General features: G+C 48.5%; 1 pseudogene; it reads right to left on the bottom strand.

Moving 5' to 3' along the window:
- Positions 1 to 7,345: 7,345 nt before the first annotated feature.
- Positions 7,346 to 10,727, bottom strand: LOC103672739 (annotated as a pseudogene).
- Between the last annotated feature and the right edge of the window lie 455 nt (positions 10,728 to 11,182).

The raw sequence follows: 11,182 nt of genomic DNA, 5'->3' as shown, positions 1-11,182 counted from the left end.
CTCAGGCGGCTGGCGTCTGAGAGTGGGAAAACTTACAGTGGGAAAACCTCAGTAGTGGCATCTGCAAGGGGTCCGCAGTGGCTGTGCTGGCCGTTGGTTTCTTCAGTGGCTAAAGCTGCCGGGCCCTCTGCAGGGCAGACCACTGGGAACTCCGGTTGCTCCCGCAGCGTGCCTGATGCTCATGAACCCTGGACTTCTTCTCGGTTCCCAGGCCTGTCTCTCCATCTCAGCTTGGTGCTTCTCGGTGGGGTGAAACCAAGCTGCGTCCCTGTGCAGTGTCCCAGAAAGGTGGGCAGATGGCCGCTCACCCTGCCGCCCCCTTCCCAGGGAGGAGAGCACTTTCTGGCAGGGAAGTTCATTCTCGATGCTGAGCAGAGCCGGCCTGGGGTTGGCAGACACCGGAGGGTGAAGCTGTCCTTCCTGCCCTTTTTGTGCAGTTCTCAGACGTTGTGTTCCACTGTGTTGCTGGCGTTCCTTAAGCAGACTCCTGAGCTCTCCCAAAGGTGTTTTTGTTCATGGATGCTATCTAATCATTGTTCTTCATCGGGGGACAGAAGCTGGGGGCTCCTATGCCACCCTTTTGGTCGAGAATGCCTTTAAATGGGTACGCCTTGCATTCGGTTTGAAGCTGACAGGCCATGTGATGTGGTGGCAAAGATCACAGACTCCAGTCCAGACGCTCTGGGTTTGAATCCAGGCAGTCATGTGACCTCGTATGCATGATTCAGCATCTCGGTTGAGTTTTCCCCAGGAGCAGACCCTAAAATAGCCATTTGAGTGAAAGTAGTTGATTTGGAGGTAATTCCCGGAACTGTGCATGAGGGAGGGAGAAAGTGACACAGGAAGGGAAGGAGGCCCATGAGCGTATGTGGACAGCTGGAGCATCAGCCCCCAGAGAAATCGGGGGACACACGTAAAACATGTGCCTCTGAGTTATGACACTCAAGGGGCACAGGAGACGGGGGTTCTATACCAGCTCCCATCAGTCATTGGCTGAGGGCTGCTCTCAGGGGACAGTAACCCCCCTGGCACGTCTGGCCTGCCACACGTGGGCAGAGAAAGCTCTCCGCATAGACACGGTGGCAGTGGGAACTGGGGCTGGCGGGTGCTAAAACGGTGAAGGCCAAAGGAATATGAGGAGGGTCCCACAGTGTCAGCTACATTTAATGTTCTTATCTTCAAAATGGGGCAAGGATAGTATCTACCTCTCCAGGATAGTTGGGAAGTTTATGTAAGTTAACTGTCAAGTGCATGGATCAGAGCCGGGTGTAGAGAGAGCACCATGTAATTGGTCAAGTGCATGGATCGGAGCCGGGTGTAGAGAGAGCACCATGTAATTGCTGGTCGTTACCATTGGAAGTCGTTTGCTTTTCTGTCCCGTAGAAGCGTCTTTTTCCCTGTGATACCCCTCAAAAACGTCTGGGGAAGTGACTGAAGCTCACGCATGTTTTGGGAGAAGGGGGGCTCTGTGGAACAAGAGGAAGGGGCTGATGTTCCTCCCTGGCCTGAGCTACACAGACAGAGGTCATCGCCTTGGAAGCAGGAGTCACAGGGAGAGGGAGCCAAGGACGTAAAACCCTCAGCTGGTGCTTTGCACACATCCTGGAAGGCTTTGGGCTTCGGTGGAGCATGGACTTGGGAATTTGAACCCAGCTCTTCTGTATCTCAAAGGACACCAAGGCTCAGTGGCCCTCTGGGTCATGTGCTAGACTGTAAGCTTCCTCGAGGTGGGAGCTCTGCTCCTTGCTGGACTCCCCCTGCCTCTCTCCTCGCTCCAGGTCGACTCCTGAGGATTGAGTGTTGAGCAGATGAGCGTGCAAAAGGAAAAGTGCTTCGTTTCATCTGAAATCTCAGGGGACTGACACCTCTTCCATAGGTGGCCCCCCGGTAGGGGGTCTCATGCCTCCCCGGTCTTCAGCCACCAGGACCCAGGAAGTAAACTGCGCCTGAACCCAGCTCCAGCGAGCTCTCCGCTCTCAGCAGTGTCATTTAGAATACAAAGGACAGGCTGTGAGTATTTATACCGACACAGTTATTTTAAATGGGCCCTCACTTCTTCCTGAAAGGCATCCAAAAGCTCTGTTGGAACTGAAAACATTTTATATTTATGTATTGGCAATTATTAAGGGAATGCAAAGTGCTCAGCAAATATGATCTCAGTCCTTGTGACAGCCCTGAGGGAAGAAGTTGGCAAGAATCCGTATCCTCCCCAGACAGGTAATAGTTCAGAGGCTCGGGAGGCTGGATGACAGATGCCAGAGCGAGTAAGGGGTCCTCCAGGGAGCCAGGGTAAGGGGAAGGGAAGGGGAAGCTCAAGCAAGAAAGTACAAGGACTCCCGCCTGATACCATGGACCGAAAGGAATCATACGGGCATGGCCTCCCTGCTCACTGCAGCACTGTAGGGACAAGCAAAAACCTGAAAACGGCCCAGGGTCCCTCAGTACGGGACCAGAGAGGTGTTTCACGGTACAAACCATGAAATACTATTCAGCTGTTTAAAAGGATCTGTGTGTTCTGACATGGAATGATATCCAAGACATTTACATGAAAAATGCAAATTGCAAAAGAATATAAACAATATAATCTCTGACGTCTATAAAATAGATATTGTATACTATTAAGGAAAAAGCCTAAAAGACCGTGTACCAAGTTATATGTGAAATATAATTACAAAGACATTATGTGTCTTTGTGTGTCAGTATTTTCAAGGAAGATCTAGAAGAATGTGCCGCAGTGGCCGTCACTAGAGGTTGGATTAAAGTTACTTTTATTTTCTTAATCATACATTTGTTAAATGTTGACGTTTTCTGCGATGCACCTCTCGTTCTCTGGTAATCAGATTAAAAATTTCTAAAAACTGGAAAAAGGGAAATCCTTTATGTCACCTAGAAAGTATTAAAAATAGAAAATAAAACTACTAAAAAACACTTGCATTGTTTTCTTTCATTAAAAAAGAATACTAGGAGTGTTTTCCTTAATGAGAAGGATTTGGAAAAATTCCACTAGAGTTTCTATTCAGTTTCCACTGTGCAGTGAAATCTGGATCAGATGTTATATTTTGTAAACATATGGTCCTGGGTCTGCGAAACCAAAATACAGAATCAAATCTTTCTGCTTTTTTCTTGATGTTTTTAAACACGAGACAGACCTGACTGTTTTGCACGCTGGGTAATAAACTTTAGGAGAGCAAACGACGTCACCCCAACAAGGGGGGAGACCCAAACCATCAACAACTAGATGTTTTCATGCGTTGTTGGACAATAGACATAAATTGTTTTATGTCATTAAACTTTAAAAGCTCCGATCATTGTTTCATGGCAACTTGAGTGCACTCGATACTGCTGAACGATACACTTCGAAATGACGAAGACGGAGAATTTCATGCTCTGTGCTTCTTACCACAATAAGGATGCAACCGCCATCAACTCCCCACCCCCAAGTACCCCGAAACTCAGATCACTGATGTCTAAGATATTGTATAGTGTAAAGAAAGGAGAGGGTGGGGTCAAGTAGAGCTGTGCTCAAGTCTTAAAATCTGACCCCACTGGGCCTGGGGCAGGTGGCATTTGTCTCCGCCTTTCTAGGTAGTGGTCCCATGCCAGGCCCAGGGAAGGCGCTGGGATATGGTAGCCAGCAGGATGAGAGGAGTCCCTGCCCTGTGGTGTGACCTCGCCTCTCTCAACCACAAGTGCCTCCCTGAAAATAGAGAAAAATAAGGCATAGGCCACCCATGCTTCTTGAGAGGATGGGACTGGACTTCTGAGGCCAGAACCTGTCTGTGGCTCAAAAAAAATCTCAGCTTCAGCCCACGGGAGACGGACAAATGGAACAATATCTGAGTCCAGATCGCCTTTCTCCTCAGGACAGGGTCTGTCCACGTCTCCTGCCCTTTCAGCTTCTCAAGCCACTTAATTGAAAGGAACAAGAACAAGGAAGGAAAGGTTGAGTGTTCTCGTTTTCCCTTACCAGCGGGGTTGGATGAGCTGCTGGTTTAGGATGAAAACAGGGAAGGTCACATGGAATCTTCTGGTGAAGTCGCAGGGGAGGGACACTGGGTAATTACAGCAGGAATGAAGCCAGTGGGAGGGAGTTGCCATGTGTCAGGCACTGTGCCGAGCTTGCTTATTATCTCCACACATCTTCACGACTGCCCTTTGAGGCAGTGGGGATGATAGTGATGAAGACGATGGCTGATAGGACAGTGCTCTAAGGACTTTGTGCGTATTGACTCATTTAACGCTCACAAGGCTCCCATGAGGGAAATGCTTTCATGGGTCCCTTTTTACAAGCGAGGAGACTGAGGTGCAGAGAGAATTAGGTAGCTAGCAGGTGGTGGAGTTGAGATTCAAAAGCAGGCAGTTAAAACGCAGAGCCTCGGATCTTAACCACGATAGCCTATTATGTTTCCCTTTTCACGGATAAGGACACTGCCCCTGAGGGAGGTTAAGTGGTCTGCGTAAGGACCTGTCGCAGAGAGTTTGGTTTGGCACGAGTCATTTCTGACCTCCAAGCCTGGACTTTGAAAAAGATGACACTCTCCTGCAATACCCCAGGCAGTGAAAATCTCCGGGATAATGAGAGCCAAACCTCAGGCCTGTGACTGATGGGCAGAGCCACGGAACCAGCCCCACTCCGCGTCTGGCTCCCCTGGATACAGACACTGGAGGGTAAAGCTTCCTTGGCTCCCTGCCCACGGCGGATGGGGCTACTTCACCACCATCTGTGAGTGCCCTCACCCCCAGGCCCTGAGCCTCGGTTCTCATCTGGCTATTCACTCATTTATTCATTCAACAACTATTTATTGAACTATTTGCCTCCCCCCGCTCTAGATACCGGGGATTCACTTGGGAGCCAAACCATCAAAATGATTTTGTAATTGGGTCCCCGGGTCTGGGTTCTTGCCTTCTTCCTTCTTCCCCCTTCCTTTCTAGAAATGAGTCCCTTTTTGTTCTGCACGTCACTGACACAGTCCTTCTGCAGGACTCAGCTGGCCTGTAAGGTATCTTTGTGCAAATTAGAGCAAGCCTGCCCCCTCCTCCCCAGGTGTGCGTACCCTCTGGGACCACAGCAGGGAGAGCAGAGAATAGGCTGGAGGTTGGGCCCCATGAAACCTGCAGGCCAGGCGCCGTTGGGTGGCGCAGCCCACTCTCCTAGCCCTTCTGAGAGATGAGCCCTTCATGCTCAAACCCGGTGCTTTCAAGTCCTTCCTACCCCCTCCCCTGCCTGCTTAGCCTGGTCCCTCATCCACTCCAACCCCTGGAAGCTGGGCCCTGCAGGCCTTCAGCTCTTTATTCCTCACCCACTGCTGGACCAGACAGACTTACTCTCCACGGGGGTTCACCTCCCTGGACCCCTTCTTCCTCCTCCTCCTCTGTCAGTCACCGGGATGCCCCCTGCCAGGGTGCTCTGCCCCATCCCAGGGCTGGGGTCCAGCCATCCCGGATGCGGTTATCACACTCACATCGAAAAGCCGTGCTGACAATGGGGCCATTATGAGGGTGTGACAAGCCCTCACTGTGGTGAACAAAAAGACACCACACACTTGCTCAACAGAGGACGGTAGAAACACGTAAGTCTCAGGACGTCCTCATTCCTGACTCCATCCTGACATTAGATGGACACGCCATTTAATCACCAGGAAGTGGTAGCATTCAAAAGATAGAACAGATGTATTCTTTCTCAAAGATGAGAAGTTGTGGTTTTAAGAATATAGTTTTTACGTTTAACTCACAACTGGGTAATTCACCTCCTCAGTGCTACTCATCCTCAGGTCCCTCCTTCCCGGAAACTTCCCCGGATGATCCCGTCTCCAGCAGTCCTGCCCCTGGCTGGGTGCCCTCCTCCATGCCTTCCCAGAGCACTGCAACTCGCCCGTCACCACACTCCTCATACGGAATGGTCATTCCTGGCTTGCTGCGCTGCCATCCCGAGCACCCCGCAGGTCCCGTGAGGTCAGGGACTGAGCCTTGCTCCCCTCTCTATCCTTAGCGCCTAATGCAGAGCCCAGAAGGAGCTCAGTAAATGTTTGTGAAACAAATAAAAGGTATTTATTTGTATGGGGAAAAATTGGCTCCATACCAGGAGCTTCCCTGGATAATGGAAATCCTGCCTTCTGCTGGGAGGACTAAGGAAAACGAGAAGCCGTGGCTGCTCTCAGGGCCCCCAGACAAATCCCTATAAATCAAAAATTAGTATACCATGTTGCAATTCCCTTCATTCCTTCACTCACTCATTCATTCATTGTAGGGATTTATTGGGAACTTCTATGTGTCTAGGCGCTGAGGATTCTACAGCAAAATAACAATATAATAATAATGATAATAATAATAATAATAATAATAATAATAATCCAAGTCCTTGCCCCTCCCGCAGTTTATCTTCTAGAGGAAGTGGGAGAGTTTAAGATGGGGAAGAGTGGGGAAGGAGGGAAGGCAGACAACCGTACATTCCCTAAACGGTAACTTAAACTTCAGGGGCCCTGGCACCTTGAATGACTTGCATTTGCCCAGCCACTTGTCAGAATAGTAAAATGGTAAACTTGCCCAGCAGCAGAGTCAGACCCCATGGAAGCAAGTTCTTATCTACGACTTCATCCACAGTGAAGTTACCTTTGGGCAAGCTGCCTGACCTCCCAAGCCTGTTTCCTCAGGGGCTGGTGATAGCAACAGTACCCACTTCCCACTTCCTACACATCTGGCTGAGAGGAGGGCCAGTAAAGGTCAGCAATAGCTATTCTCACCACGGAAGGGGTTTGGGAGAGGGTTCCGTGTTCCCTGGGCATCCATGCATATGCACCATACCAATAGGAAAGCATTGTTTTAATTTCTTTCATTGGCTCATGCCAAGTTTTGCTAGGGGTAACTGGCTTAATTTAGTCCTCTGGGTTGTGCAATATTTGCATATGAACTTTGAGTCCATGCTTAGTTCCCGGAGGCCCCTGCAGCAGCTAACGATGCTGTCCATAAGCTTCAAGTAGCAACGCAGAGCAGGCAGCAGGGCGGATGGACCGTGAAGGACTCGCTTGGGTTCTGGCCATTAAAGTGATAGCCCAAATGACTATCGTGGAAGTCCTAGGGCTAATTTCCCCTTATTATTGAACTTGAAACAGCTAGGATAAATAAAGCAGATCTTAATCAACTGCATTATAAACAAAAGGCACAGATGGCAGGGAAAGATTGACTGACAACAGCAAAGTGCCCTAGGCACTCTTGAACACCCCTGGGCGGGGGTGCTAAAGACTGTGGCCCCCTGCTTTGTTGTACTTTTGCATTTCTGAATTCCAGGAACTCCTTTCCTTGAAGTATATAGCTGCCATCAACAGGATATTAGTAGGTGAATGTTCTTTGAAGCCACAGAGGAAAAAACTCTCAATTCGGGTCTGAACAGGTCAAGGGGGGCAACTGGCTGTCCAAAGGGCATGCAGCAGCTCCTTGTCCTGCCAGGAAGAGAAATCAGTATTTAAATGAATGTGGAGAATACAAGCTTCTCTGTTGTTGAGTCTAGAAAAAAGGAGGGGGCAATAGGAGAGAGTGATGAGGAAGTTTAATAAATCTTTTGCCAGGAGATTCTAGATTCTTCTCACTTCTTATCCTGCTCTCATACAAAGCACACACTTCACACACATACACACCTGCCTTGTGACTTAAATTCCAAACAACTTCCACGTACTCCTTACTGAATCATGATTCCATGTCACCCGAACACATGCTGTGGGTCCCTAGGGCGTCATCTGAAGGGGTCATCAAACAAGGCCAATCATATTCCTGAATCTTAACCTTCATCCTTAACCAGAGTGGAATAGACTAAGGGAAAGGAATGAGGAGTTTGAAAGTAGAACTAAGAAAGCAAGTTATTTGTGCATTGCAAGGCTTGAGTGCTTGAGGGCATAAGGCCGATACTGCAAAGTCGGGAAGGTGGACTTTGGTAGAAATGAGTTTGAGGTGCAAAGAACTGAATAGAATGTTAGGGCTTGAATAAATTGGATCCTCTGGGCTATCCAGGAATGGATGGATCAGTAAAATAAAATGTTCCGCAGAGCTTGTTTCCTGTAACTCATGTGTGTGTATTAGAGAAAGGATGGTGGTACACAGTAGAGCAGTGGTTCTCAAAGTGTGGCCACGGTACCCTGAGTGGGGCGGTGCCAAGACCTTTATAGGGGACTCATAGAGTCTGAGCTATTTTCATAATAATATTAAAGTAGTATTTGCCCTTTACACTCTCAATTTCTTATGAGCATACAGTGATTTTTTTTCTAGGGGCTACATGACACATGACATGTGATGTCACAACAGACTGAACAAGAAAGTGAATATAAGAACTCAGTTGTCTTCTATAAAGCCAGATATTAGAGATTTGCAAAAACAGTAGAGTGATATAACTCTTCTCCTTGCATTTTTTTAGGTTTCGAAAATAGTTCTTTTTTTTTTCTTTTTTCTTTCTTTCTTTTTTTTTTTTTTTTTTTTTTCGGAAACCACCTCACATTTAATCGTGGCATTTTAAAACTGGACAAGTGTTTTGACATCTGCCCCCCCCCCCATTTAGTCTCTTTAAAATGACAGGAAAACACCAACCAATCACAGGCTTACTGGGTTTAATAAGTTTGCCCCTTCAGGTCCTTTTTGCAGCACCCAATATCCCTTTGAGGTACCAGACAGACCCGGCAGTGGCCAGCAGTACCGTTCAGACCTTCAGAGTTCCAAGCTCAGGCTCTCTGAGCATCTGGTGCTGCAGTGGCACCTGTCTGGGACTGGTCTCTCCCTTTAGCTGGGGGACTTGAAATGGACCAGTGAAAAAAGCTTTTCCCCTTCAGGGGGAAGAAAGAAAATCACTCCTCAAAACCCAGCAGACCTGGCTGTGAGGTCTTTCCTCCTGTCCCATCTCTTCAGGCTAGTTTGGGGTTTTTTTGTGTTTTTTGGGTTTTATTGTTTGCTTGTTTGTTGTTTTTTTGTTTTTTGCAGTGGAGCAAGAGAGACCAAAATCTAACCTGAGTTACAAAAACGATAGACAGTGATGGCTGTAAAGGGAGTGACCAGGAGCAAATGAGATACTCCTTTACCTCCCACAACCAATATATGTGCTTCACAGAAGAACACCAACAACAAGCAGGTCCACGAGATACAACAGCTAGAACCACAAAATCCGTTCATCCGAGAGTGGTGGAAGGCAGCACGGGGAGCTGGGAGGGTCAATGGCGCAGGGACAAAAAGAGTATTCCAATCAGTCCAGGCACGGGGGCTGGCAAGTGCCAGAAAAGAGCTACAGAAAAGCCTGTGGTCCATTCAAACTCACCGGTGTTAAAAATCCACACACTGGTGTCAGGAAGATTCTGCCTTCAGCGCACCAGAGACAAAAATCCCAGTTCCTCAGAAAGAAGGGCCCTCGGCAGAGCAGGCCCTGCCTTCCCTGGCAGAGGAAGGGACAAGGGAAAGAGCTCCTAAAGCCTCCAATCCCACCCATCTGCTCTGGATGGCAGGCGACTCCATGGCCTGTGACAGCCTTCAGTCTGGCAGGAGACCAGTGCGGTGAAGGGAATTTCTCGGCAAAAGTTGAACTACTCAGGGCAGACTGCAGGTAGACCATCTTGTGGGAAAGTCTGTTGCTTAGGAAAACCACCCGGGAGAAGGGGCACAGATGGAAAAGGTAGGCTTGGCAGGGATCTTTGCTTCATGGCACTGATAATGAATAGAGGAAAGAGGATGGAGAAGAGGCAGCCACCTATAATGTATGAGGACTGCATTGCTGCGAGGAAAGCCAAGGGCAAGCCAAATCCAACGTAGTAAGGCCAATTCTTTTCTATTGACAACCGCTGGCGCATTTCAAATCCTTTATTATTATTTTTTTAAATATTTTATTTATTTGACAGAGAGAGAGACAGCCAGCAAGAGAGGGAACACAAGCAGGGGGAGTGGGAGAGGAAGAAGCAGGCTCTCAACAGAGGAGCCTGATTTGGGGCTCGATCCCATAACGCCGGGATCACGCCCTGAGCTGAAGGCAGACGCTTAACGACTGAGCCACCCAGGCGCCCCTTCGATTCCTTTATTGAACCAACGATATTCAGAGCAGTCCAGCGAGTAGAGAAGGGACATATGCAGAAGACTAACCAGCTGACCAACAAGGAGGGTGGGAAAGAGACTCACAGACACCCCCTGGATGAGGAAAAGAGCCTGCGGCGAAAGGTTGAAGAACGTGTCAGCAGTTATTTTGCTGACACTAGGGAGTGTGTCCCTGATACCTCGAATGCTAGGTCAGCCATGCCTTGAATCCAAGTGGCATTACAGCGTTGCGAAGCACAGACAGAGGGAGCACCCAAAGAGCCCTGGAAATGGACGTAAGGAGGAATTCCAGCCACGACCAAACATCTCCATGTTGTAATGGATCACCAATAATTGGGGCTGTCACTGACTGTAGTACAGGAAGAAACACTCGATAAGACAAGAGGAGACTTAGCCAGGATACTCCGCCATTCCAAGCGCAGCACTGGAAAATTCTACTAAAGATACCGGCTCACTCTCTCGCTTCCTTTCTACCCTCTGGGCTCTCCTCTGCGCCAGGACACCGCTCGCCCTCCTTTCACGCTGCTCCTCTCTCTTGCACCGAATCCGAGCATCTGGCTTTGAGATGGTACAATCCCCCAGACAGAGTCTTTGACCCCCTTGGCAAGGTCCTGGAGAAAGGGTTTGACACTGTCAGCCATCTCTTTACCACCCAAACTACCGACTACACAGAGGAGAGAGCAACATCTCACAATCTCTCATCATGAAGGACCCAGCACCTTGCCCACCGTGGGCCCACTCGGCTCGTCTTGGACCCTCTGCGCCTGGGGCCCATGGTGGGCGTGCCCGGGCTGCACGGGGCCACTGGGCAAAAATTGTTCTTTTCGTAAAAATTGTATTTCTGTTAACACACAGCATGTTTATTATTGTTACTCTTAAATAGATTCAAAAAGTATTTTTAAATTTTTCGTTCTAGATTTCTAAAATAGCAAATACTCATAGACATATTCACACAAACCAACAAAAGCTCTTTGGTGTCCACAGTTATTTTTAAGAGTGTGAAGGGGTCCTGAGACCAAAAAGTTTGAGAACCACTTCACTAAAGGATTTGAAAAGTGTGGCAATGCTTTTCTCCCCCCAGCATTAGAAACCATGTATAATAAACCCAAATACTTGTCTTTAATCCTAA

The sequence above is a fragment of the Ursus maritimus genome, unplaced genomic scaffold (assembly GCF_017311325.1).
Source record: "Ursus maritimus isolate PB19 unplaced genomic scaffold, ASM1731132v1 scaffold_8, whole genome shotgun sequence".
Lineage (NCBI taxonomy): Eukaryota > Metazoa > Chordata > Mammalia > Carnivora > Ursidae > Ursus > Ursus maritimus.
The sequence above is the reverse complement of the archived record's forward strand: the minus strand, read 5'-3'. Positions and strand labels throughout refer to the sequence as shown.